Source organism: Etheostoma cragini, chromosome 4, assembly GCF_013103735.1.
Source record: "Etheostoma cragini isolate CJK2018 chromosome 4, CSU_Ecrag_1.0, whole genome shotgun sequence".
Taxonomy (NCBI): Eukaryota; Metazoa; Chordata; class Actinopteri; order Perciformes; family Percidae; genus Etheostoma; species Etheostoma cragini.
In genome coordinates, this window is record NC_048410.1 from 29322697 (window position 1) to 29348903 (window position 26207).

The window sequence follows — 26207 nt, forward strand, 5'->3', positions numbered from 1 at the left end:
TAAATAAATGAACGTCCTTTACTTTTAAAGGAATGGTTACAAAGCTTCTTAAGACTCTCAGCTCCATACAAGTCTCTCTGTATTTCTCAGTATGGCTGTGTTCAGAAGATTGCGTAATGACCGTAATGACCTCTTCAGGGGTGTCATTTATGAACATGGCTTAAGCACAAAACAGGGGCTGAAAATGTGCTTACGCCAAAGGTTGTGGTTTATAATAAACTAACCTGACAGTAGAAGGTGCGGCCCTCCACTCCCTGACCCATGCGCATGCACATATTGGAGCCAATGGGAGTCAGCGACGGAGATTGGTGAGATGCTGAACTGATGTCAGACTGCAGAAAGTAAATGTGGGAATAATGATTACTCTAAAATTTGTGATTGTTTCACTATTTACTGAAGAGTGTAACTTGTGGCCCAGAAAAGCAACTGCCTCAAATCAGCTCAATATTCCATAATTGAGCAATATGTCAATAGTATGAAAACTGACATACAACGATGGAAATGTTGAACAGTTTCCACATTTTCAGAATCCTTTCCCAATGAGTTTGTTAAGGGCGCCGAAAGCTCCTCTGCCTAATTCCCTTCGGGCCCCGGGGACACAAACGCAGTAAAAACAATTCCTTTGACCGTGAAAAGCAATTTTCTCCACTTTTTTCATCAACATAAAAGTACAGTACAGTATATGTAGCACACATCAAAACCACCATTTTATCCACGTCAAAAGGTTTTTAACGAATAGAAACTTTCTCCACCCTGAAGTTACTGCACTGCTCAGTGAAAGCTTAAAGAGAGCTAGAGTGGACATACATGTACGTAATATTTTTTTCTCTTAGGTGTAAAATGATAATTCCATAGGCTTAATACTCTTTTAACCAGAGCTATTCTTTTGATTGAGCATGTACAGTTGTCGGATGTGTGATCACCAACCATGGCGAGATAGTACTAGTAATGAACAGTCACATGACATATCATTGTATGACATTAGGTTTCAGATTCACCAGGTTACGTATGCCACAGTAAGAAATGAGAATTATATTATGGGTCGATGTATTGCTACAGTTACCTTACGCACTGCATTGCTCTTTTTGTCCTGGTCTTCCATGCCTGCATTTACAAGAAAGGAGTTCAAGACAGAACAGAACATAAAGTGGTGAAGTATAAGAACAGTAAAACAGAAATAAAACCTCAAGGAAATAGTTCTGCTTGGCTGGCAGGTGTTTGTTAAAATAGCATAAGAGAACAGCACAACAGGAAGCAACAGTACTCACTTAAATAAATACTTTCTAATAAAGAATTTTTTTTTAAATGTCTGGTTTTGCGTGTGCAAATCAAACAGGAATTTAATTGCTTTGGACTTGGGTTAAGAAAATGAATCTAGTGCTACGTACGTCATGGGTGAAAAGTGCTTTTAGCTTCATTTTAGCTACTTTAATGGGGATTAAAACTGCAAAGAAAAATTGCTTATGTGTGCAGCCCAGCCATCAACCCCCAAGGGGCATTTTACAAACAGCACAGAACAAAAAAGACACGCACCAAACAAACCAGCAACCAATTAAGATAAAGAGCAACTGGAGATACAACAGAAGAGTCTGACCACGCAATGTACTGTATATACTGTATCTCGCATGAAGGGACTGACATTGGAAGGGAGTAACTGGATTAAAGTAGCTCTAGTGGAGAAAATGAATTTGCTCTGATTCACTTCGAAGATGTGATAAACGTAGGGTGAGAAACTTGCAGGAGACCGGTTCATCAGACAGTGTTGTGGACCTTATGAATATGGAGAAAAACGGCTGACAAACAGTCTCATTTGTATTCCCAGTAACACGGCTGAAGTGTGTCGTGTGCAGCAGCTTGAGCGGGCCGCATTTGTGAGTCATAAAAAATGATATTCCTGTGGAAATGTCATGAACTCTGGCCTAGGAAAAGTGTAAAAGTGATCAAATTAAGCTGTCAGGTTAGTCAAATTAGTCCCATTAGATTACATGAAGTCTTGCCCTGGACATTTCTTAGGGAGTAAAAATATGTGACCAAGAGTGAATGGTCATTACTGCAAGATACTGAAACATAATGTGGTTTTTTGGCCAAAAACATATTCTTGGAGGGGTAATAAAGTCGGTCGTGGACCCTGAGCTTCTGAACCAAATGCTGAGGCAGCAAGTGGTCTCCGCTGTCTCCCCATTACTCGAGAGATGGACAGACGCTTTTTGTATCCCTGATGGAGCAGAGACATCTCTGAAGGAATATAAATATGAAATATCAACTGTGGCTTATTTCCACCGGTGAATCTGTTACAGACCAACAGAGTTTGGCCACAGTCAGATTAACGTGTGGCACCGATGGTTTCTTGATATTTTTTATATGAATAACTACTACTTATTACTAATTCACAAACAAAGCCAAGGTGTGCATTGGGTTTTACGAATATTATAAACTCATAACTCCTTATGCCTTCCTGCTTGGCCCAGTGTACCATTGCCACAGCAATGTATAAACCAACGTGTGGCAATAAAAGCAGGTGGGGCAATATTGGCACTTTGTAAAAGTGCACAGTGCCAGTGGTGGTTTAACTGGGCGGAGGGAAGTTAATGTGCGCATATACGTAGATATTGGATGTGTGATAAAACCGTGTTGATTCAAACCAGTTTCCTAAACCAGTCACGTGTTACGGACAGGCAGCAAGGCATCGGATGTCGTCGACGACGTCACTCGTCTGAAACGATACAAGCCTCGATACGAGCTTCCCCGAAGACTCGACACACGCTTCAAAGCCTCGGCAACGGACGTAACATTTCTACTCCCAAGTTGAGTCGCTGCTACACACATTACATCCCCAGTGATGTGCGGTGTCATCATGACAACTAACAATCGCCATTTGGTTTCATGTATATCAAATTACCAACACATCAAATGGCCTTTCTATGCAGTTTACTTCTATGGTAGTAGTACTCCCAGAGACCTGTACACAGATTTTGGAGTGTGGAATTGGTGCAAACCCTCTTTTTAATTTCCTTTAATCCCTTTTCTGTCAGCTGTTATAAAAAAAAGAAAGAAACTAATTGGCCAATGAGATAATGATGAAGAGAAAACACTTGATGAAATCAGTCGGATAATGGTCTGACCTAACCGAAAGGAGGGTCAGGCTCAACAAGTGCTCGTCTTAACCAGAGTAATGTAATCAAGACAATCAAGGTCCCATGTTCGTTGGTGGACTATGATCATCTAAACACACAAACGATGTGTGCATTGTGTTCCCGTTGTCACATCGAACACATCAAAATAGGCATTTGTAAAAATGTTAATTGCTCCTGTTTTGCAAAATCTGCTTCATTAGCCTGAAGAAAACACTGCTAATGAAGATGAATGATATCAGTATGTCCCTTTCCTTTAAAGGTCTATATCAAACTCACCATCAAATTATACCTGCAAATGTACATTTTCAACAGTTGACTGTGAGAAGATCACGCATAAAGCGAACGAGAGATCCATAAAAACATATTTCGGTAATGTTGGCACATGAAATATGAGCAGGTCCTGAGATTAATATATTATTAAAGATGTAATATTAGGCCCCTTTCCTTTCATATGCTTAGAAAATGAAGAAAATAAAGTGAACAATTAGGGAAAATGAAGTAGAGTAGTGATAGCAACTCGTCAACTCGGCATATCAGGTTTCCAATAAACAAATACCAAACCCGACTATAGCCCATTGAGAGCAATGCAGCTTATCAGACAGGTGACACATTTCTAAAAAGGACGTTTTGCACGCCTGACTCCATTACGGCTTGCAGCTCACTAAAAGGCACACTCAGCAGAAATCCAGAAACAAGGCCGAAGCTTCAACAGCTGGTTCCAAAAACATATGGGGATCAACAATAACAGCATCTGCGTTAAGTGCAGTTTTAGAAATAGAAATGTCTCCACTTCTGGATCCATTAACGCTCACAGCTCATGCAGCAGCCCCGACATGACAGAAACAAATGAGAACTCCTCCCAAACTTAAGGAGCGACGTGAGCTCAGTGGGATTTTATTTTTTGCCATCAAATATTGTGTGAACACACACCATTATATATGCTTTATTGAGCTAATTTTGCCTGTGAATATGTAATAGGCTACTAAAAGCTGCACATCTTGTAAATGCCTCTTACCATTTCAGTGTTTTTTTTAACACATGCTCTGTGTTTGTAGCCTAATAATCAGTCTGAATGATAATTTTATTTGGCATTTGAACACCCATTGTGCTCATGTGAGAGTATTTTCCGGTTAAGCACGGTAGTTTTTATTCATTTATTTTGTGCATCCCTAAACAATCAGTAGGAAATGACACATCTCTTCCCTGTGTCATTTTCAGATGACACTGAAGCTGTGGAGGCAGGTCACATTATTTTCCAAATATCAAAAGAAAAATGTGGATTTAACCATAGTTGTTTCTGTAAATCCACAACGTGCGTTTATGCATTTCCACACTTTAGTTAGTAGTAGTTTTTATGGCCATTTTTCTGTCATGAGTTTGTAATAATGTTGCTGGCTGGCAGGTACATGAGCCCTCCCACAAAGCTCCGATTGGTGGATTGCAGACCTACTGGAAGTGTTGAACCAACTGAAGGGGTGGCCGGTGATTGAGAGGTCTGGGTCCACGCTGATAGGCTCGTTCGAGATGAACCGCGCCTCGCCGTTAAAGTGGACAAAAGCAGGCGGAAGTGGCAACAACCTGCAGTATAAAGTTGGACAGTTTCCATCGGTTTCCAGCCGCCTTCAGGCTCAACAGGAAAGGACAGAAACACTTTGGTCTGACTCTGATGTAATAAAATGTCATCAGACCCACATATTAGCTTGTACTAATTAGTGTGAAGGTAGTCTCAAGTGGGTTAGGGTTAGGGTTTTGGTTTTCGTACGGAGATAGACAGAGAAAGACAGACAAGGACAGACTCGAAGGGTAGCACTTTAAAGAAAAAGTGTGAATGTGTAGTGTCCAAAAAATAGACACGAAAGGCAGCACTAGATTGGCTTAATTAGTGTGAAGAAGAGTCCGAGGAGACGAAAGGTAACGTCTCTAAAAATAGAGTCGTGAAGGGTAGAGACACTGGGTGATCACAAAAGGTAGCACTAACATGGACTACTTAGTGTGAAGGTAGTCTCAAGTTTACACTTGTGTTTAATCTTATGGATAATTTTATGAATTCTTTTTGAGGATACTTGTGTTTTATCTGTTTAACTGATTTTTTATAAAGCACTTTGAATTGTACAAGTCTCCAGTTGTTTTAAACGAGTTGGACACCAAATTTAACCGTTAAAGTTAGAAAAGAAGTTTGTGATTTGGATTAAAACACATCCAGGTGAAAGTCTTTTGTTTTACACAGGACACAATCTCCGCTACTCTACTTAAAAATGCTGTTTTTTGACTCTTCCATCCACCCGGACCTCCTCCCTACTGGGGGCGTTGAATGGAATCATAATAGATCATGTTACCTGTTCTTTTTTGGCTCCTTGCCTTTTGTCTGTTGTGTTCAGATTCCGCTACATTCAGGAAGTGTCTTTTTTAAGAGCACATAAAACAAGTGGAATTCCTATGTCCGCCTGCTTGAATTTGTCGATGAAAACCATGCGTGGCGATATAAAATATTCTAAAAAAGGCGTGATGTCGAATCCATTCGAATCCTTGACTGGATTACGGTAATCGAGTTGAATTGTGAGACACTCCCGACGTGGACCAGAGCGATCTCATACAGCCGGCGGCCACTGTAGAGCATACGTTAACACATATGTGGAATACATACAAACTACAGCGCATTTTTTTTGCTATATGAACAAATCATTCATGAGAACAGCCTGATGACATTCTGCCACCATCATTAAATCTCCTGCTAGCATAGTTTTACAGCAGCTGCTTAACTGCCACTTAACTTAAGGTGTCCAGATTTCTCAGACAAAATCCGGGGACATTTTCAGCTCAGAAGCGGATTTACCTCCAAAACACGTCATGTTTTTATTGTTCTAAAACTTAAAACGGGGACAGTAGACCTAGAGCGGTTTCCCCCAACAGACAACATTATGGAAAGGATTTCTAAGGAGGTTGACCTTTCTGTTGAAGATTAAGATCCATTTTTAAAACATAAAAGTCTGTGAAATTGCGTTGGCTAAACCCACCAGACTCCATGTAAATAATCAGTGATTTTAGCATCGTAAAATACGGCTTTCTGAAACATCTCTGAGCTTGTCTTGAGCGACTATGGGCTCCGTTTGGTCGGTGTTTTCTTTCTTTCATTCCACTTTCGGGTCTGTCAGTCACGGTGAAAACCGGGGACAGATCCGGGGACAGATCCAGCCGGGGACAGGTCACCAAAACCGGGGACGTCTGGTCACCCTAACTTAACTGTTACATTGACATTGCAGATTTTGGTCAGATCTGTATTCTAGCATTGACACACATCTTCTATGTACTCACCAAATTATCTGTACTCATTTTTGATGACGTCTGTTTTGTGATGGTTGATTGTCTTTCTATTATCAACGTTCTGCTATCAAAGCTTGTGTGTTGTAGTCCTTCTGCTTCTCTTGTAGACTCCTTGTACTGTTATTAGATTAATCAATGTGCTGTTCTTCCAATCGGGACGTAATCTTGATCGTGATAGTTTCTTACTCACATGCAGCACGATGTGACTCATTTGGCAGCTGGTCTATACACTCGTGAATCCAGTCCTCTTTGCTGTGCTAATGCATTTTATGTCATCGTTTGTTGATTTGTAATCACTATGAACATCAGGAGATACCAAATTCCACATTTGGCCATTTAGTGCTGAATAAATGTTCTTGCAGAAAGTGTCAAACAGGGAGCCCTCCAGAGCCATTTGGTGCCACAAATCTGCAGAACTGCCCCGAAGTGCTTTAGGTTTTTATGAAAACAAAGTGGAAAGACCTAGCAGAAGTAGGGAAGCATACGACAGTCCAAGTTAACCAGCAACCGCATGGTTAAAATCAAGTTAAATTAAGACGACTACTCAACTTTCATACGGCCAGCAAGAATGTAACGAGGGACGGACAGAGATGTGAAGAGAGACACAGACCGATGTGGGGGAGTATTGGACCATGTGTGCGTGTGTGTGTGTGTGTGTGTGTGTCTGGGGGGGGATAAGAAAGAGTAGAAGTCGGCTTGAGAAAGCAAGAGGAAGAAAGGAGTGTAGCATAAAATCAATTCATATAACAAGCTCTATTTCTGATGCAGTTTAATTAATGTTCCTACATGAGGAGCACACACACTCTCACACACACACACACACACACACACACACACAGAGGGGAATTTTAATTACATCCTGCTCTACATGAAGAAGCTTTCAGTTACTGAACCATTGACCAAACCCACCTACAGTACAATGCATCAAGGACACATCCTCCTAATGTGTGTTAGTACATATTGGGGTTACTGAGTACAAGATGGAGGGAAGGATGTGTGTGTGTGTGTAAAACAGATATAGCTGAGGGAACAAACAATTACAGAGTGCAATTAGCACCTCTTTAAAGAATAAAAAAGAGGTAGTGTACAGGGTCCTGTTATTGGTTTGATACTGATAAATTAGCTGAATGTTGCTTTTTTTAACTAATGTGTGTTCTGTGTTTAAACGAATAATTAATTAATTAATTAATTAATTAGTGGGAATTTATTCTAAATTAAAAGATTTGTAGATTTTTACACAAAGTGTCCTCTCGGATGACTGAGCGTCTGAACTACAGCCCCCCCCCCCCTCCTGAGGAAAACCATTTCAGTCGTTTGTACCCTGGTCCTACAATGGTTCGTCCAAAGTTAGCCCGTGCTAACGGTGATAGACAGAAGCTTCATCCAATCAGCCGCTATGTAATGTTTGGAAGCCTTTTCCCAGCAGTTTCCAACGAGTTTTTTAAGTGTGGGGGGGGGGGTGTAACAAAACATCTGGCACCTCAGGTTACTCCAGCTGCTGAGAAAGATCATGCTACTAAAAAGGACCTTGTTTTCTTAACCGCTGCTGCATGAGGCCATGGTCAATAATAAGAACAACTGTGAACCTCAATCATGACGTGAATTATTAGTTGATAAATCAATAACAAATAAAATAATTTAATATAAGAAAAATGATAATCAATTAATTGTAAAGCCAATCTATCAGAGTAAAGGAATAGAGAACATTGGGCTTTTTGGTTGACTAATAATTATAAAGAGCCCTATTAGGCTCCTTTTCGGCATCATATTTGCACTCGTTGGGTCTACATGGTTATCTATTTATGTTTACTATAGGTTAACATGCTTCCATGTTCCATAAACGCATTATGTTTCTCGTACTGCCCATTGCTGCAGCTCCTCTTCCTGAAACACTCCGGGTGAGCTTAAAGAGAAAAGCCCAGTCCCCTCTGATTGGTCCGCTGGCCCACTCTGTTATGATTGGTCAACAGGATTCAAACAAGCCAATGGGCTGGCAGGTACAATCAGCGACCTCACTGATTAAGGAATTTCAAACAGAAATGTGGGCAAGGCATGGAAATAAAGAGTGAAAGATATTTTTTTTTAACTTTATACATAAATTATTATGATTGTTATTAGTAGTAGTAGTGGTATTTTTAATAATAAGAACAATAATTTAAACTGTTTACATATCCCCTGTGGGGAAATAACAATGTATTATTATTATTATTATTAATTTTATTACATACACAAAAAACTAAAAATAAATGCAAGAAATGATGGGCAAAATCAAAATAAGCATAATAAATAATTTCAGTAATAATCCATTCCGAACATAATCATTAGTTGCAAGTCTGTGGACGCATCGCTTGTGTGTGTGTGTGTGTGTGTGTGTGTGTGTGTGTGTGTGTCTTGCATTCCCACTAGCTGGGCCTGAAGCACAGTGAATCGGAGCCCTTAACGTTTCCCCCGAGACGAGAAGACCAACATCTGCGTCCAGCTGTGTCTCCGTCCTCTCCCTGTGATGGACAGGGGGGCCCCGGGCCCCTGACAGACGGAGACCAGGTTGAACAAGAACAGCACACAGTCGCAGCGCCTCCAGCCTTCCTTTCTAACATTTTTCCTTCTCTCCGTTCACGCCTCTCTTGCATCTGCCTCTTAGCTCTAAACCATCCATCTCTCCCTCCTTTCCTCCCTTTCTTCTTGCTTGTCTCCCTCTAAACAAATGCTGAGGCTATTCCCTTTATCTCCTCTTCAGTCCCCTCTTCTCCCCCCCTTCATCCCTCCAGTGTTAATTCTTCATCTTCTCTTTACATTTCCCCCCTCCCTTGCTCTTATTTCCTCTCGCTCCTTCTCTCCTCTTAACAAATGATTGTTTCTTCTTCCTCCCTTTCTCTTTCTTCCCCAAATCTCTCCTTCTGTTCTTGCTTATTCCTCCTCCACCACCCGTCTTTTCTGTGTATTGTGTCAATCAGCCCTCAGCATTAACATACAACCTCGAGCTAAGTTTAACCTTACCTTTCTTTGTACCTTTTCTGGTGTGTACCTTCCTCCCTCCCTCCCTCCCTCCTTCCATTTCTCCCTTTGCTCTAATACGTAGCCTCGGGTTGTCTGTATCAGTGATAGTAACAGGCTGCGAAAAAGCACTTTAATAATGCAACAGATGCTGCAACAAGCTTTTAGTCTGACTAACTGACTGACTGTCATGTCTCCATTTACATTTACACTCTATGAAAAACTCTTTAATAATCAAATAAATAACATCCGATCGTCCTGTAAGTAAAGGTTTCTGTTATGTTCTATGTAGACAGTGTTCTGTTAGACATTGTTAGCACTTTCATGGGTTGGATGGCCATCATTTTGGAATCATTTGAAGAAAAACAGAGGAAGAAAATGATTGTTTAGCCAAAATCTTATGACACGGGCATTAAAAGGTGGATGAATGGAAAATCCAAGGACTCCCATGGAGGAGAAAAACTCAATGACGGACAAAGCTGCATGTGTTGTGTTCAAATCAAGGAGCTGAAGCTAAAAGTTCAGTTCTAAAGAATACACAGGGTTTTTGTATTATCTAAGTCCAGGCCTGCTAGATTCAGGGAAGACTTTTTTGGCTTAGAATGGATATGACTATTCTCTGACACAATTTTCACAAAGTGTAATGTTTAATGCAGACATGAACTATGACAAAACAAAACAAATGGGCCTCACCACAAGCCTGATAACAATAACTAATAATTAAATAATAATTAACATAGTAGTCTAAGGACTATGGTGAACTGGTCCTCAGATCTCAGCAGGGTGAATCCAGGCAGCTAGCTAGACTATCTGTCCAATCTGAGGACTATGGTTACCTGGTCCTCAGGTCTCTGCAGGGTACATCCAGACAGCTAGCTAGACTATCTGTCCAATCTGAGGACTATGGTTACCTGGTCCTTAGATCTCTGCAGGGTAAATCCAGACAACTAGCTAGACTATCTGTCCAATCTGAGGACTATGGTTACCTGGTCCTTAGATCTCTGCAGGGTAAATCCAGACAGCTAGCTAGACTATCTGTCCAATCTGAGGACTATGGTTACACCGTGGCTCCGTTCGGCGCTTAGTACCACCCAAGACGGATTGGAATCAGTTTAAAGAAATGCCAGAGCAAGTATTTCTCCCATCCCGGAATGCTGTGTGGACTAGCCAGACCCTCCTCTGGCAAATTCTAGACTGTCTCAGCACCAACTCTTCTCTTTCTTCTCTCTTGGTGTTTCATTAGTCTTTCATTGTATCACGTCTTGTTCTGTACGTTTAAGTTCTGAATCATCCATGTTGCTTCCTTTGAGCTGAGATCATAATTCATATTCCAACTTGCAGTCTGACTGACTCGCCATCGAATGAAAAGTGCATTTTGACGACCCATGTGCACTTCGCGTCACAGAAGATTAAATGCATGCTTCTCTGTTCCATCAAAACGTAGTTTCTATTATAGAAAGGGTGTCTGTTCATTAAAACACAGCAGGCAAGGGTACCGGAGCATTTTGCTGGAACAATTCCCACTAGTAGAGATTTTAAACGTCTTCCATTCATCTCATTTTTTAGTTCTGTAAGGGTTCATGCACTCACTTAACGCTCATTATCCCAGAAAACCCTAAATCTTGGATTCATGTGCCATCTGTTTTTTACCCATATCACAGATGGAAGTAGGGAACTTACACCACTTCCTTTCCCACTTGCTTCTGGAACTCGGTGAAGGCGTGCAAACCCCAGTGAAACCCAACTGGGACCGATTCTAACATCTGCCGTTAATTATTCACTGACTTTACATCAACGTGCAGATCGCCCGATGAGATCTAACACAAACTTTAACACCTTCGGTCTTCCAAACACGGGCATTCATGGAGGTGACAGAGCGTATAGTGGATCCATAATTAATGGAACAATCTGTACGTCTACATCAGACTGCTCATCCATTCATACAAAAGGTAACACTTTCATTCGATACTAACAAAGGGTGACGGATTACAATAATACTTTAGTAGGGTTTTGCTTATAAAAATGACAGCAATGGTCTGTTAAAAGGTTACAAAGCAACCAACAACTGAACTAGCTTGCTTTGCTGTATCACTAAAGCCCCTTCCACACACACACACACACACACACACACACACTTCAACCCTGGACTCAATGGACATTAGCCAGCTCCATATTATCGTATGTCTGTGTACATCTGTGTATTAATACCATGTGTGACTGGCAGCTCCCTGAGTATGTTGCACACCAATATTCCACTATCATTCGGAATATGACAACATTGATACGGTTCATGTTAAAAGCATTTCCTTCAAATATTCAAAATAATGCTTTTTTTTTTAATTAGAATTTTCCAACTTAGACATGTGGGAGTGTTGTTTGGGTTTAAGGAGCATTCTTTAGGCGTGTATACAGCTCATTTGGGATATGCATCTTAATCAGCAGTTTACGGCTGACGTTCAGCTCTGTGCGTTGCTATGGTTTCTGTCCACAAACCAACCAGCCACGAGTTTAGAAGGCTGAGGTACAGCTGAAAAACCAGAAAAAAATAGGTGACAAATAGGTGTATTCAATCAAATGTATTATAAACATAAACAGGAAGAGCATCACTGCGTTACTGGATTTCACAGCAAACCACATTCCAAACGCAACTATCCTCAGACTAGACTCCAAAGACAACTCCGAGAGGTAACATACGCGTCGTTATGTTTTACTTCTTAGACCGAGGCACTCGCCCACGAGTAAAAACAGCACCTCTGATTCATAGTTTAATGCTTTTTTAACCATAAGAGCTTTAGATTCACCAAAGGTTGCCTCTAAAACCTGACGAGTTAGCGGTTACGGCGGTCTTTTCCGGGTCTTTCTAGCCTCTACAGGGGATTTTCTAATGAACCTGGAACTTCCAGCACCTTTCAGGGTCGTTGGGCTTTAAAGCCACACTGTTACATCCAAGATTTATCCACTTTATGTCCATAATTCATCGCGTTTTGGCTCATTTCTGCGGCTAGCTCGTGGCTCCGTCTCTCCTCTCCGTTGTTTAGGGAAATAACGGCCCCAGTATGCCCATATATGGGAGATAAGGTCACCCCTCTTGTATAGAAAGCCAGAGGGGACAAAAAGGCCAATGGGCTGTATGGAAGGCCGTATGGATGTATAGCATTGCTCTGGGTGTAATATCATTAAATATGACATTATTATGTTATTATTGGCATAAGTAAATGTCATGAGAGCAAAAGCGTCTTGACTTTTTTTGAAAAAAATGTATGTATTTTGTCAACTGTATAAGTTATGATTATTTCTTCACAGTGTGACTCCCAAGACATATGAGAAGTGTTTTAGAAAAGAAAATGGCTTATTCATTACTTATCTGTCTGTGATATCAATACATATCTGGAAGATTTGTGTTCCGTTTTATTTATTTATTTATCTTTAAGGCCCAGCAACCATTTTTAACATGCAAGTGACCTCACTGCAACCCAAATATTCTAATAACCCAGTTTGCCCTAAAAAAAATAATGTTCATATCTTGACTGTTCATATCTTGAGGGTTGATGTTACAAAAAGGCATTCACGTGGACAGCTACGTGTTCTCTTCCCGTGTTCAACAGCTGGCGTCACCACAGCAACAACGGACGCTTTTGGCGGTCGCCAGTTAACGTGGACTCTCGTTAGACCGGTGTTCTGGTTTAACGAGAGTCCATGTTAACTTGGCGACCGCCAAAAGCGTGGTGAAGCGTGGTGACGATCCGCTGTGAGTTGTAGTTTTTCTAACGTTACTAGTTGTTGCAACAGCATGTGAAAAAACGAGAAAGTTTGCTAGCCCGAAAAGATCGCTAATCTCACTAAAAAAAACATGGATGCCGTTAAAATGGGTTTTGCATGACTGCCCTTAATAACTGACAGAACTAGAAAAAAATACAGTCCTGTTTCACGAGTCTTTTGCCAGATTGTGTTATGTTAAATCACAGTTTTAATGAAAATATATGACTCCTGCGTGATGATTACCAAACGTGATCATTTTAATGGAACAAACCAAAAGAACACCGTCTCAAAGGATGTGAAAGACACCACAACGGGGACATTATTGAGGACCGTAAACTGAAAAAAAGGGTCAGCTCAAGCTATAAACAGAACAGAATAAGTCCAGTGTTGAGTTCAGTTTCATTAGCAAGGTTATGTTTTATCGGTTTTGCATTTCAATGAGCTAGTTGAGCTCCTGGCTTCCTTTTCTCCTTAACTCGTGGTTTCAGAGTTGAAAGGATTACTGGCCAGGGAGAACATGGTCCTATTTGTCTCTCTGCCTCTGACCCATTCTGTCTTTACTCCATTTCTCTTCCTTCAGTTTCATCATTTGTTTTTCTCGCTACTAACCATACTGCAAGTTTGGTGGTTTTGCATTTTAATGTCGTGAATGTGTTCTTTTCTTATCCATCTCTCTCCCATTTTTTAAATTTGTCCATTTTTGCATTGATTCTGAATTGTTTTAAACTGGATTTCAATGATGTTACCGCCGTTCTTTGATTTCCTCCTCTGGGATGAAGGAAAAGCTCCAAAGGGAAAAGTTGTTCCCTTTTTTAAGTTTATTTCCCCCCTCTATCCGTTCACTGTCTTATCACGCTGTACATTCTGCAGCCTTACTGAGGTTACGGTCTGTTTGGTGGTTTGCATTTCAATAAGACTAACCTCAGTTTTTTTGTCTTCCTTTTCCTCCTTTCTCTCACTCTGTGCCTCGGTGCAGTGATCAAAGACTTCTTTCCCAGGGATACATTCGTCATGTTCGCTTGCCTTCACTACCCCGACACAAGATAATGTGCCAATTATTGAAGGCTTTTGTCCAAAGAGTCTTACAGCTCCTTGAGGATTGTACGGGCCACTGGGGGGTAAAACTCCGAACTCTGGCAGTGGTAGTGCCTTGCTCTCTTCTTTCAGCCATGTGGAACAGATGGAACTGAACCCTTAGGTGAGAAAAAGTGAGACAAAGAAACATTTGCAATCTTAAACCTAAACATGGCTGTAGTCAAGTCCACCTCTCTCGAGTCTAAGACAAGCCCAAGTCCATGTCCAGGACTAGTCCGGTCATAAATCATTTGACCTTAGAGACAGTATGTCTTATATAATTTTGCTTTCAATGATCAAAACCACTGCAGATTATCTACACAGCAGGATCAAACTTAGCAATACTATTTACTTTAAGTAAATATTCCTGAACTCATTACAAGTAAAAGCGCTCGCTGACATTGTGTCAGCGCCCTAAATGAAATGATTGGTCCCTGATGATTGAGGTACAGTATATTATGCAGCCAGACACACACCAGGCGACCAAAACCAATGCCCGTTTTAGATGGATTTAGGCTACCTTTACACGTGGGCGCTATTTTCCTAAACGGACATTTCAACTTCTCAGTTTTTCAAAAAATAACGTTGTGCACAGCTGTCAGTTTTTAGAAAAGTGTTTGGTACACATACTTGTGTACATGTGCCGTCAAGAGCATTTTTTCAAGGTCTGGCATCTTAAAAAAAGATCATTATTATAGCAGACATTTCACACTTTATGTTGTAACGAGATGCTCAAGCCCAAATTAGCCAATCAGAGTCCTGAAAATAGCAACGAATCACTTCCTCTCGTCCTCACTTACCATATGCTAGGTAACTAGGACTACAGATGAAAATTAGCCAACTGGCTAACACTGGCGCATTAACAGAAATGTTGATTAATATTAATAGCATTGTCCTAATCCCATGTATAAAGCTCTTCCTTGGCTGACTAAACCTCCATCGGTCTCAGGTTACGTGCAAACCAAGATATCCGAAATCTTCACTCTGGCCGGTGTTTTTAGAAGGAATCGTTTTCATGGGCAAATTCTCCGTTCGCGTGTAAACAATGGTCCTAACTTGCAATCCCGCGTGTGTCTGTGGCCCAATCGCAATGCAGCGTTTCGCTACAGAATCATAATAAACTGAAAATAATGTTTACGCTTTACAAGTGCAGTCAGTAAAACCTCCCCTAAAAAAACACTAGAGAAAACCCCAGGGGAGGTCGGGATTGTACCTGTCTCACTGACACGTAGGATCACAACGTGGCACCCTGAAACTGCAGACATCACACAGAAAGGACCAGGGTCAACATAATCGATGCAACATAATCGCCATGGCACACACTTTCCACCGATTCTAGAACGTCTCCGTGCTCTGCGGATCGGCTCCGTGCTCCGTGCTCTGCCGTCCGTCAACCCCCCCACCAGGTCCCGATTTGTTGCGAACGGCTGATGCCGTGACTGTAAACTGAAGTTTCGAGGACCCACGGGATCTCGCGAATTCACGTAGGATAGAACCACAAAACCAACAACAGTGTGTATGCATCCAGAAGGAGTAGGGCAGGGAGCAATGATCAGCCGTGAGCACGCTCTATTTTATTTTGAAAATGAACCAGATGTTTTAATGGAAACCTACTGACTCGGCTGCCACTCCGGTGCGGATCCGCAGACGTTCTGCAAACCGACGGAAATAAGGAGTAAGCAGTGAGTCACTGCACTGGTTTTTTCCTCTCCATCACACCTTTCCTCACGTTTTAACTGGCTCCGTACACTGGGGGAAAGGGGGATCTTCTGTTTCCATTTCCCAGACATTTGTTGAGATAATACCACAACTAATCCCGAAGGCCCAGTTCTCTTTACTGCTGAATACTCAGATATGTGGGTGTATACATGCCAAACCAAAAGAGACAGTATCAGACAAAGTGTGTGTTTTTCTGTGTGTGTCTCATAACATACACTTGCCCGGATACTGCGGCCCGATACTGCAGCAATGTTTTCTGCCAAGGTGTGTGTGTGTGCGCGTGTGTGTGTGTGATAAGCCCTGGTTGACTGAAACCCATGCAGGATAGCACAGGAGGTTACCCCTCTACTGCAGAGGACACACACACACACACACACACACACACACTATTCTCTATCTCTCCTCTCTTGCTTTGTCTCATTGATACACTGTCTCCTCTCCCTCCAAAACTTCTTTCTACCCCCAGCATCTCTCTCTCTCTCTCTCTCACACACACACACACACACACAAATGCTAGCACAGCCGATCCTCATCTTTCTTTTCACTCAGTTTTTTTACAGTGTACCCTCTTTCGCTTACTCCACGCTACTTTGTCTTTCCCTCTCCTGGTAAATTTGGCTCATATCGCTTACTCTCTTTCTCATGCACAGTCACACACAAACCCACACACACACGAGCATAGAAAGCTGGGACTTGGCAGATGTGAGTACCGCAGTACCAGGGTGCTGAACTCAGATTTGGTTGCAAGTCAAAGCGCGCACACACACACACACACACACACACACACCATAATATTTCACCCTCCAACCAGCACCAGCCCGGACAAAGAAAGACACACACCGCTACACAAAATCCTCATCTCACACACTCACACGTTTGTACAATTTCCTTGTAATTTACAGCTGATTCAGTAATTATTTAAATTGGACACTGCCTGTTTGTAGTTGAATGCGCAACTGTCAGTATTAGATAATAAAAGCCAAAGTAATTACCTCTATGGAACACTGACACATTTAAAAAAAAAAATATATATATATATATATATATATATATATATATATATCAGAGCTGGACAAACATCAGAACTCTTAATTCCTTATCTACTACTTATCTTTAAGTTATTTTATCCCGCTCTTTTTTGCAATTCTTATTTTAAAATCTTACGCTCTGATTGTATGTAATATAATGTCTTGTTAATTTGCATTGTTGAAAATGTCTTTCACTGAACAGAAGAGTGTTAGCGTACATGCTAAAGAGAATGTTAGCATGTACGATGACAGTCAAGGCTATCTGATATAATACGATTTTAAGGGGTACTTGCCAGCCAATCAGAAACAAGTCCAGTTTGTTCTGTGGCCACAGCATAAATGCCTATTTTGTGAGAATTTACACCCACTGTCAGGTCCACCATTCAGTCAGTCAATGTGAAACGTTCATCACTGACTTCCCATCACACTTTCAAGAAAGATTTAACCAATCCAGTTCTCTGTCTGATAATCCCGCTCAGAGATACACAAGCACACAGGACTGGGTAAAACACATAATACACACAACAGGGCACATAATATACACACAACAGGGCACATAATATACACACAACAGGGCACATAATGGACTTTTGAGATGTTGGTTTTTACTACATCGTGATTGAAATAAGCTCATGTTCCACTTAGATTCCAGGTCAGTGAGTGCTGACTGGGATCCAGGTCAGTGAGGGCCGACTGGGATCCAGGTCAGTGAGGGCCGACTGGGATCCAGTTCAGGGCACGGTGGACTGTGTTTTCAGCTGCTTCATTCCCAATGCTGCAGTCAGTGGTCAGAGCCAGGCTTTACTGAAGCAAATCCCTGTTTTTAAAACTATTCCAAACCGCATGATTACAGCCTCTGGAGCTGGCACTGAACCTGAATGCCAGGTTGAAAACATATTCAACGGGAATACCAATTAGGAAGAACTTTAAAGCAATGATACACGTGAGATCGAAATTCGTTAATCAGGAACAACCTCTTGAGATTTAGCATCTCGTTTGAGGGGGTCCTTAAAGGCAAGAAAATACAGTACAGTCATAATTAGGCAAGATAATTAACAAAACAACCTTAAGATTATTTAAAAAAAAAAAAAAAAAAACACATACACACACGACGAAAGCTGTCCATCACACCAAAACCACCAATATCCTCCGCATTGCATCCATTACACAATAAACAGTTAAGGTTATTAATATAGACAGTTAATTTATAAAAAAAAAAGAAAATAAAAAATCACGTATAAGTATCAAGTATGAGGAAAGAATTTGCAGCTTGTATGCAAATAATTAAGAAGAGACATCTTAAACGGGTGAAAAGAGGAGCTCCTCCAATAGACCGAGGTGAACCATTCCAACCAGGAGGGGATTTAAATTTAAAGGTTCTCCTCCCAAGATCTTTAGATCTGCAGTATGTGGTACGGAGAAGAAAAAGATGGACAGTGTCTCTTCGGCGTCAGCATGATCGATATAGAACCAAGTGTTGTTTTCAGATAATAATAACGGTATATGGTGGTGAAATTGAACGTCTAATAGCGTTCCCACAGAATCCCTTTTTCTATCCAATCCACTTTAACAAACACAAGGTTTCCAAAGAGCTGCACAAAACATAAAACCGAATAAAAAGCACAATAAAAATTATAAGATGCAATGAAATAAATACAATAAAATGCACAGCTAGCACATGGTAAAGGTATACACACAAGATCAACTACATGGTGTTAAAAGCCAAAGAAAAGAGGAGATTTCTCTCTTCTTCCCAACCGGCTGTGCAATTTATAATACCCATAAAGACACTGGAATTCTTTGCAATTGCATTACAGTGTAATATTAAATATTTAATCACTTCAAGATTTCTTTATTGTCACACCCCAGTACACTGTAGTACAAAATGACGTGCAAACTTCCAAAAGAATGCAGCACAGAAACAATAAAAACACTGTGGAAAAGTCAAGTTATTAGTTATATAAATTATGAGTTAGATGAATTAAAATGAACAAATGCTTATACTTGACCTCATTACAGTGCAATATTTAATACTCAGGACTTTTGATACACCAATAACTATATTGTCTGCATAATGTGGATACAAACCCTTTATCTTTCTAAGTATTTTATATATATATATATATATATATATATATATATACACACACACTGTATATATGCTCTGAAGAACTGAAAAAACAGTGTTTTTCTTGTTCTGCACTACTATACATTTTATATTTAATATTTTGTGTTGACACTGTAAAGGTTTTGCTTCAATCACGTTGCATAGATATTGCACTTGTGTATAATGACAATAAAGGCTTTCTATTCTTTTAAACCACATTTCAAAATGTGACTGTTACGTTTAGGAGGGGTTGTTGGGGGGGGGGGGGGGGGGGGGGGGGGGGGGGGGGGGGGGGGGCTAATTTACGAAATACAATCCTGTGGGTCGTATTATGGGGTGAAAAACAAAGGAGCTTGTTGGTTGTATGGGTTGGAGGACTTGCTGAAAGGGGGATAACGGTCCATGCTTTTGGACCGTGTCTCTTCAAAGGCATTCCTGATTCGGCCCTTGTTTGGACACCTGAGAAGTGAGACACATGAGAATGAGGACAAATAATACAAAATGTCCCTTCTGCTGTCTCGTCTGTGCACACCTGGAGCAGCGTGCTCGTCAGACTTGAGGAAGGGGTTTCAGTTATTGTTTGGGACTTCAACAAGCACACCTTAAACATTACACACCTGCACGGACCAATGTGCAACCAGCCGAGATGGAGGACATGGTAGCAGATCTGGACCTTGTTTTTGGGGATCAATAATTCAAATTAAAAGGCATATTTCGTAACAAACAGATCAGAAGTTCCAAAAAATGAACTTCCACTTCCAATTCAGAAATGGTTCGCAATACTAAATGATTTCAAACACTCAGCAAAGGCAAGTCAAATGGTTCTATGATGCATATGCCATAATCAGGGGCCAAAATTACTTCAATTTTTCAATTAGATTTTCCCAACAGGTATCTCAATGCGCTTTTCATAAAAGAGCAGGTAATTACAAGTATTAATTAATAATTGTAAGTTACAATTATAAGACCAAATTATGATAAAACAATATTTATCTTCAGGAAGAGCGTGTAAATGCGTAAATATGTATTTGAGTGTGCGTATGCTGATGCAACCCACGTGTGTGTGTGACTGGACTGCATTTGTGTAGCGCTTTTCTAATCGTAACGTCCACTCAAAGGTCCCATTCATCACACACACACACACACACACACACACACACGAGGCTGCAATACAAGGTCAGAGGAGCAGATAAACATCGTCACATTTTTTCTGTTTCTGTACTTATTTCATAATGTTTGATAGGTTACTTCATGCAAGGCAAGTTCCTTGGAAGAGTACCTTACTCTGGCACTAAACCTGATTCTGAGGCATTGGGGGCATCGGGGTTCAGTATCCTGCCCAAAGACACTTCGGCCGTTAGACTTTAGACCACTGACCTTCAGATTGGTAGATAACGGCTCCACCTCCTGAGCCACAGCCGTCGTGTGTGTGCGTGCATTTAAATGTCACAGTCTGTAATTGCTAGTAAGTATGTGCACTCACGTGAAAGTGAATATCTGCCTGTGTGTGTGTATATGGGTACTAGAGTGAGAGAATGTGTGTGTGTGTGTGTGTGTGTGTGTGTGTGTTCTAAGCCAGGGCAGTCTTGGCAATCTAAAGATGCTAACAGAGACAGACAGGCTGCCATCTCCCTCAGCTGCTTGGCAATCACACACACACACACACACACACACACACACACACACACACACACAGTTTGAGAGAGAGAGTTCACTTTCACATGAGTGCACATCAATACTTACTAGCAATTATAGACTGTGACATAAATACACACACACACACGCCAAGTAATAGATTGACACTCACGGAGCGACCCAAACACACACTATTACAGACGATCCATCAGTTCTCGCTCCCTCACTCAGATCAGAGTGCTCACATCAGCAAGAAGAAAACGTCCGTCGACAGAGATGGAGGAAGAGTCTTTGCTGACTCTTTGATACCGAGTTAATTGTCAGAAGAGCGCGAGTGGTCGTGGGCTTCGCTTTCAATTACAATGTCAATGGAGGAAAGGGGAAATTATATCTTAAAAAGAATTGCCTCTCTTTTGATGTCCAAAGATCTTAGCATGGTCCAACCCTGTCCTCCTCCACTGGGCCATGTTCTCACACTTGATCCATCACGACCGTCTGGGGTTACACTCATTTAGCAGCAAGAATCTAATTTTCCTAAATTCATCCTTGGGAAAATAGGCAGGAGGGTAATTAATAGGAGACAGTTATACTTAACTACCTTTCAATTTTAGCAGGTTGTTCAGAGTCTGCAATTTGACCTCATTATTTTAACAGAATGTGTTATTTCTACAGAATAATATTAAGAAAAATCATTGATCTCTGTCTCCAGAGAATATTAATCACCACACTCCGAATCAATGCTGGGCTATGAATCGATATTATATGGTTATCTTGATACAAGACTAGATACCATCTTTAAGGGCTGCATTCCAGTAAAGTAATGCAACTTTCTCAACTTACCAGACAGTTCTGATTGTTCTATTATTTTCCTTTACCCATTTAATTAGCATATCCAAATTAATGATGATTATTTAGTTAATTTTTATTGTGTAGATATGTTGTGATAGCACCCATTCAGCAGTCCATCCTACATTATCATCGCAATATCGGCACTGAGGTATTTGGTCAAGAATATTGGGATATCTCGTTTTTCTCTATATTGCACAGCACTGCTCTGAACAATAATCACCTTGAGTATCAGACATATTGTGTGTTTTTCTTTGTGTGTGTGTGTGTAAGAGAAAGATCGACGGGGAGATTGTGTCCCAGAGTGAAAAGACAGGGAGAGTTAGACTTCGTGGGTGAGGTAGGGGAAGTGAAATTGGTAATCAATAAAAGGGGCTCATTGCCGTATTGATAAGGAAGAAGATAAAACGAGAAGATATCGAATCAGCAGAAAGGAAGGCTCACGTGTCTGCAAACAGCCACCTTCTGTCGTCTTCTCTCCACCTCTCCTTCCTGTCATTCTGTCCTTACCTCCCTGAGCTTTTCCAGAATAATAGCGCAATGACTATTGATGCGGAGCAGAGCGGTGGCAAGATTACTGTTATTAAAAGAGAATTACAAGCTGAGCGGTATTTGCTCCGCTTCAAGGAACACACCCGCATGCACTCAAACATTCAAATTAGTCCGCACGCAAGCACAAATAGAGCTTAAAGTCAGAAGGTGTGTGTCGCTGCTCATGCTTTTATATTCCGAGCTGTGCTATTTGTGTATGGAAAAGCTGTTTCCCTGTTTGGATGCAAGCCAAATGTACAGTATATGTAGCATGTAACATCATAATCAGCTATGCAATAAGAACAGAAGGCCAATTGGTTTTGAAAAAACAGAAGACGAAACAAGAGAAAAGTACTTATTATATACACTGAGAGCCACCGTGGCTGAATGGAAACTGTTGTTGCCTTCCCTTTGGTCATTTGACGGCGCCTCTGATCTAGAGTATGAGTCCTCCATCTATGCATGTCTTTCACTTTCACAGTGGTTTGTGAGAGTCCTAACTGGACACAGAGATTTAGTTCTGGAGTCCTAATAGCAACTTCATCCACGTTGTAAGTCGGTTAGGTGGCGTTTCCTCAATGGACGTGTGTCATGGTTTGGCTTGCTTCCTCTCCTGACTATTTCCCTCTCCCCTCTTTCCTGTGCTGAGTGGCAGCGTCGCTCCTGTCTCTCTCTCCCACCTCGGCAGGACACCTGTGGCTCCCTAAACACCTGAAGCAGATCCAGCAATCACCGCTCCGGTCCCAAACGCCGGCTTTCTAACCAGTCTTTGCCAGATCGGCCATTCACCCACTGTGCTATGGTAGTGAATTCTGTGAGATTATCTTTCTCATTTATCTCAGATTTTGACTTTGTGGGGTTTTCTCCCCGTTTCAGTCCAAGGAGCCCAGTCTTCCTGCACAAGGCTAATTGTTGTTTTTTGGACCTACTTCCCACCTGGCAGCTCTCTCTCAGCCCCAGAGGAGTTCCTTGAAACATTGTTGCCCATGTATTCATAAACCGCTCTTCCTGTTTATCCAACCTTTCCTCCATGTCTTCTCCTGAATCTACTACAAGCCTCACAATGCGTGAGGCTGTCCTGTGCACACTCGCTAAGTTTCCATCCACTTGTCAGTTGAATTATCTGAAGTTTGGTAAAAACATATAAATAAAGAAATATAAATGTGAATAAAGCTGGTGAAAGTGCTGTGAGACTCTTTTTTGAGACATGTCTCTCTGTCTGAGCGTCTTCCATCGACTCCGCAGGACGTCCCGCGGCTTGTCCTAACCTTTGTCGGCCATTTCCTTTTCCGAGTTCCTGATGAATTAAATTCAGAAAGTCTCTCGTCTCCTCGTACGTCCACTTCCATCTGTCTTTGTTGCCCCCCCATGTGTGCAGACAGAGAGAACATACAGGGAGAAATTGACTACAACTTCTTCTTCTGCGTTTTGAAGGGGTTGCAACCATTAAATGACCTAAAACTTAATCAGAATTCTTTATTTATTCGGCAAATAATGTTTCCATCTGTGTTTGTCGCATAAGCCGTATATTGATCAAGATAAAATCTGATGAGACCAAACATATTTCCGTTGAGATGATATTCATGAAATTCCATCAAATTTTACTGTTTCCATAAGGCATTTTTTATTTTATATCACTTAATTTAGATAAAAACATGTGGATGGAAACATAGCTACTGAGACACAGGAGTATGATGAGTGCAAACGGTTTATCAGGTTTTTTTTCCCCAGCGTGCCCTTCCAGGACAAGTGCTGCCTGGAAGGCACTAGAATTAGGCACTGGTTATGGTTATGGTCATGGTTATGGTTATTGGTTGTACGGTTGCAACGCTGTCTTGTGTTAGGGGCCTTGAACGCAGCGGCCGTAGCGCCTGGAAGGACACACTAGGAGAATAAAACACCATCGAGTCTGCAAAAGAAAGCAACTGAGAAGTCAAAATGTATCTTTTTCTTTATTTCCTGTTGCTCCAATTCTGTGGTAGCCTTCGCTTTAGTATCAGCTCGGTTTGTTGCTGACTCAACGACAAGTTGGCCTTAATAGAGGCAACAATGCAGCCTTTGGTGTTTTTATATATATATATAATGGTAAATGATATTTTCTAAGGCGTTCGGGGCATCATGTTCACATGTATCAACTATGATTAGATTATAACTAAAGGAGCACAGTATGAGCACCAGTAGCAATGACTGCTCAGTGCTATTAGTAACAGACACAGTAATAACATAAGAGCATAGTAATAATGAAATACCAATCGTAACATGTTTAATATTTACGATTATTTCACTGTTACAGTTAATATTAGTTGAGTTGATTCATTTAAGCTTCCTTATTTATAATTTGTAAATGTCACGTTGTCCCCCTCTAGGACGAACAACAACTAATTTGGTTTGTCTAATAAATCAGGCAGACGGATTAATCAGATCTAATTTAAACTCCTGGAATTAATCAGCGATCAGTAGAACGAGTGATGTTAATGGATTCCTGATTAGTTTCAACTTCAAAGTAAACTTTGAACGTCGCAACCTCCGAGCAAGATGACACTCACGTTCCAGTTAAAGCACATCTTATATCTTTGTTATCAGTATATATGGATGTGTGTATAGGCCTATATGCCTATGTACACATCCAAAGTAGTATTAGTCCTTCTTCTGCATTACTATTATTACAAGGAACCAGTAATAGGAAACCCATGGCTCATTCCCATGGTTGAGACTAATTATATGAATAATCAACATGCATATTATAGAAGGACACATGAAATCACGGCAAATGTAAATTTCCCTTTGCACTACACAACACCAAAAACGGTCAAAACTCTATGGGCCTATTTAGACCAAAGTAGGCTACCCTGTAGAAGTGTCTGAAATTGTCCATTTGTGTGACATCCTGTTGTGTTCTTTAACCCCCCCCCCACCCCCACCCCCCAATGTAACACAAGTAGACTTTATATTTCAAAATTGCTGTTATGCAATAGATCATGTAGAAATCTTGTCATTTCAGACCGCACTTGAAGGCAACCCCAGGACATCGAGCAACAGATGCTACTAAGCCCCTACGGAGCTAACCCTAACATGATGCTCAGCTTGGTGATCCACATGGTGATCCACATGGTGATAAGCATGATGATAAGCATGATGCTAAGCATGGTGATCCACATGGTGATCCACATGGTGATAAGCATGATGATAAGAATGATGCTAAGCATGGTGAGCCACATGGTGCTTAGCAGGGTGATCCACATGGTGATCTGCATGGTGCAAAGCATGGTGCAAAGCATGGTGCAAAGCATGGTGATCCACATGGGGCTGAGCATGGTAATCCACATGGTGCTAAGCAGGGTGATGCACATGGTGCTAAGCATGGTGCTTAGCATGGTGCTCCACGTGGGGATCCGTATGGTGATCCACATAATGCTCCACGTGTTCCTCCACATGGAGCGCGCCGTTGTATCGGCGATGGCTGTGGGTTCAGTTAACCCCAGAATAGTCAACTCTGAGCCGGACACAGAGCACCACAAGCTTGGGTAACATTACAGTTAAGTTTAACCAACATAATGTGAGCGAGAAAAAGTTAGGCTTAGGGACAAAAACGAGTGGTTAAGTTTAGGAAAAAGATTTTGGTCAAAATCCCCAAAACTCCCAATTAACACACATTTCCCTGGGATGCAAACTCAGCTCCCTGACATGAAAGTCCTGCGATTTAACACTCCAAAAAAAGTTGAATACGTATGAATTACAGTGCTTAACTTTTCTTAGCTTTTTGAGAACAGGCTGTTCATGTACGGGATGTTCACACCGCCTCAAAACGTACTGACAAGCCAGACTGCTCATTACATGATTGGCCCCTGCTGCCACGTGTCGGGTGGAGTTCTTCCAAAAGGTGAGTCTGTCTCGCCAAAGTCCCGCTTGTGTTTCCCGCTTGACGCAGTCCCCTCCGCAGCCTAAATGCACTACCCCTAAGCCAATGGAGACTTTGTGAAGGCCCATTTAGACCCTACACAGCCTCGTTTTCTATGTCACAATCATATCAAACGCACCCTGAACTTTAACCGTAACAGT

The 26207-nt window shown here is 41.3% G+C and overlaps 1 protein-coding gene and 1 long non-coding RNA gene across 4 annotated transcripts in view; one reads left to right on the plus strand and one right to left on the minus strand.

Annotated features, from left to right (window-relative positions):
- The window catches only part of grip2b (glutamate receptor interacting protein 2b), a 285228-nt gene that overhangs the window by 204127 nt on the left and 54894 nt on the right, over positions 1 to 26207 (minus strand). The window lies entirely within an intron of this gene.
- Positions 10879 to 26207, plus strand: part of LOC117944028 — a 17129-nt gene continuing 1800 nt past the window's right edge. The window contains exons 1-2 of the long non-coding RNA XR_004656481.1: positions 10879 to 10889; positions 16266 to 16271. This is a non-coding gene — a long non-coding RNA (uncharacterized LOC117944028). The remainder of the gene's footprint in view (positions 10890 to 16265; positions 16272 to 26207) is intronic.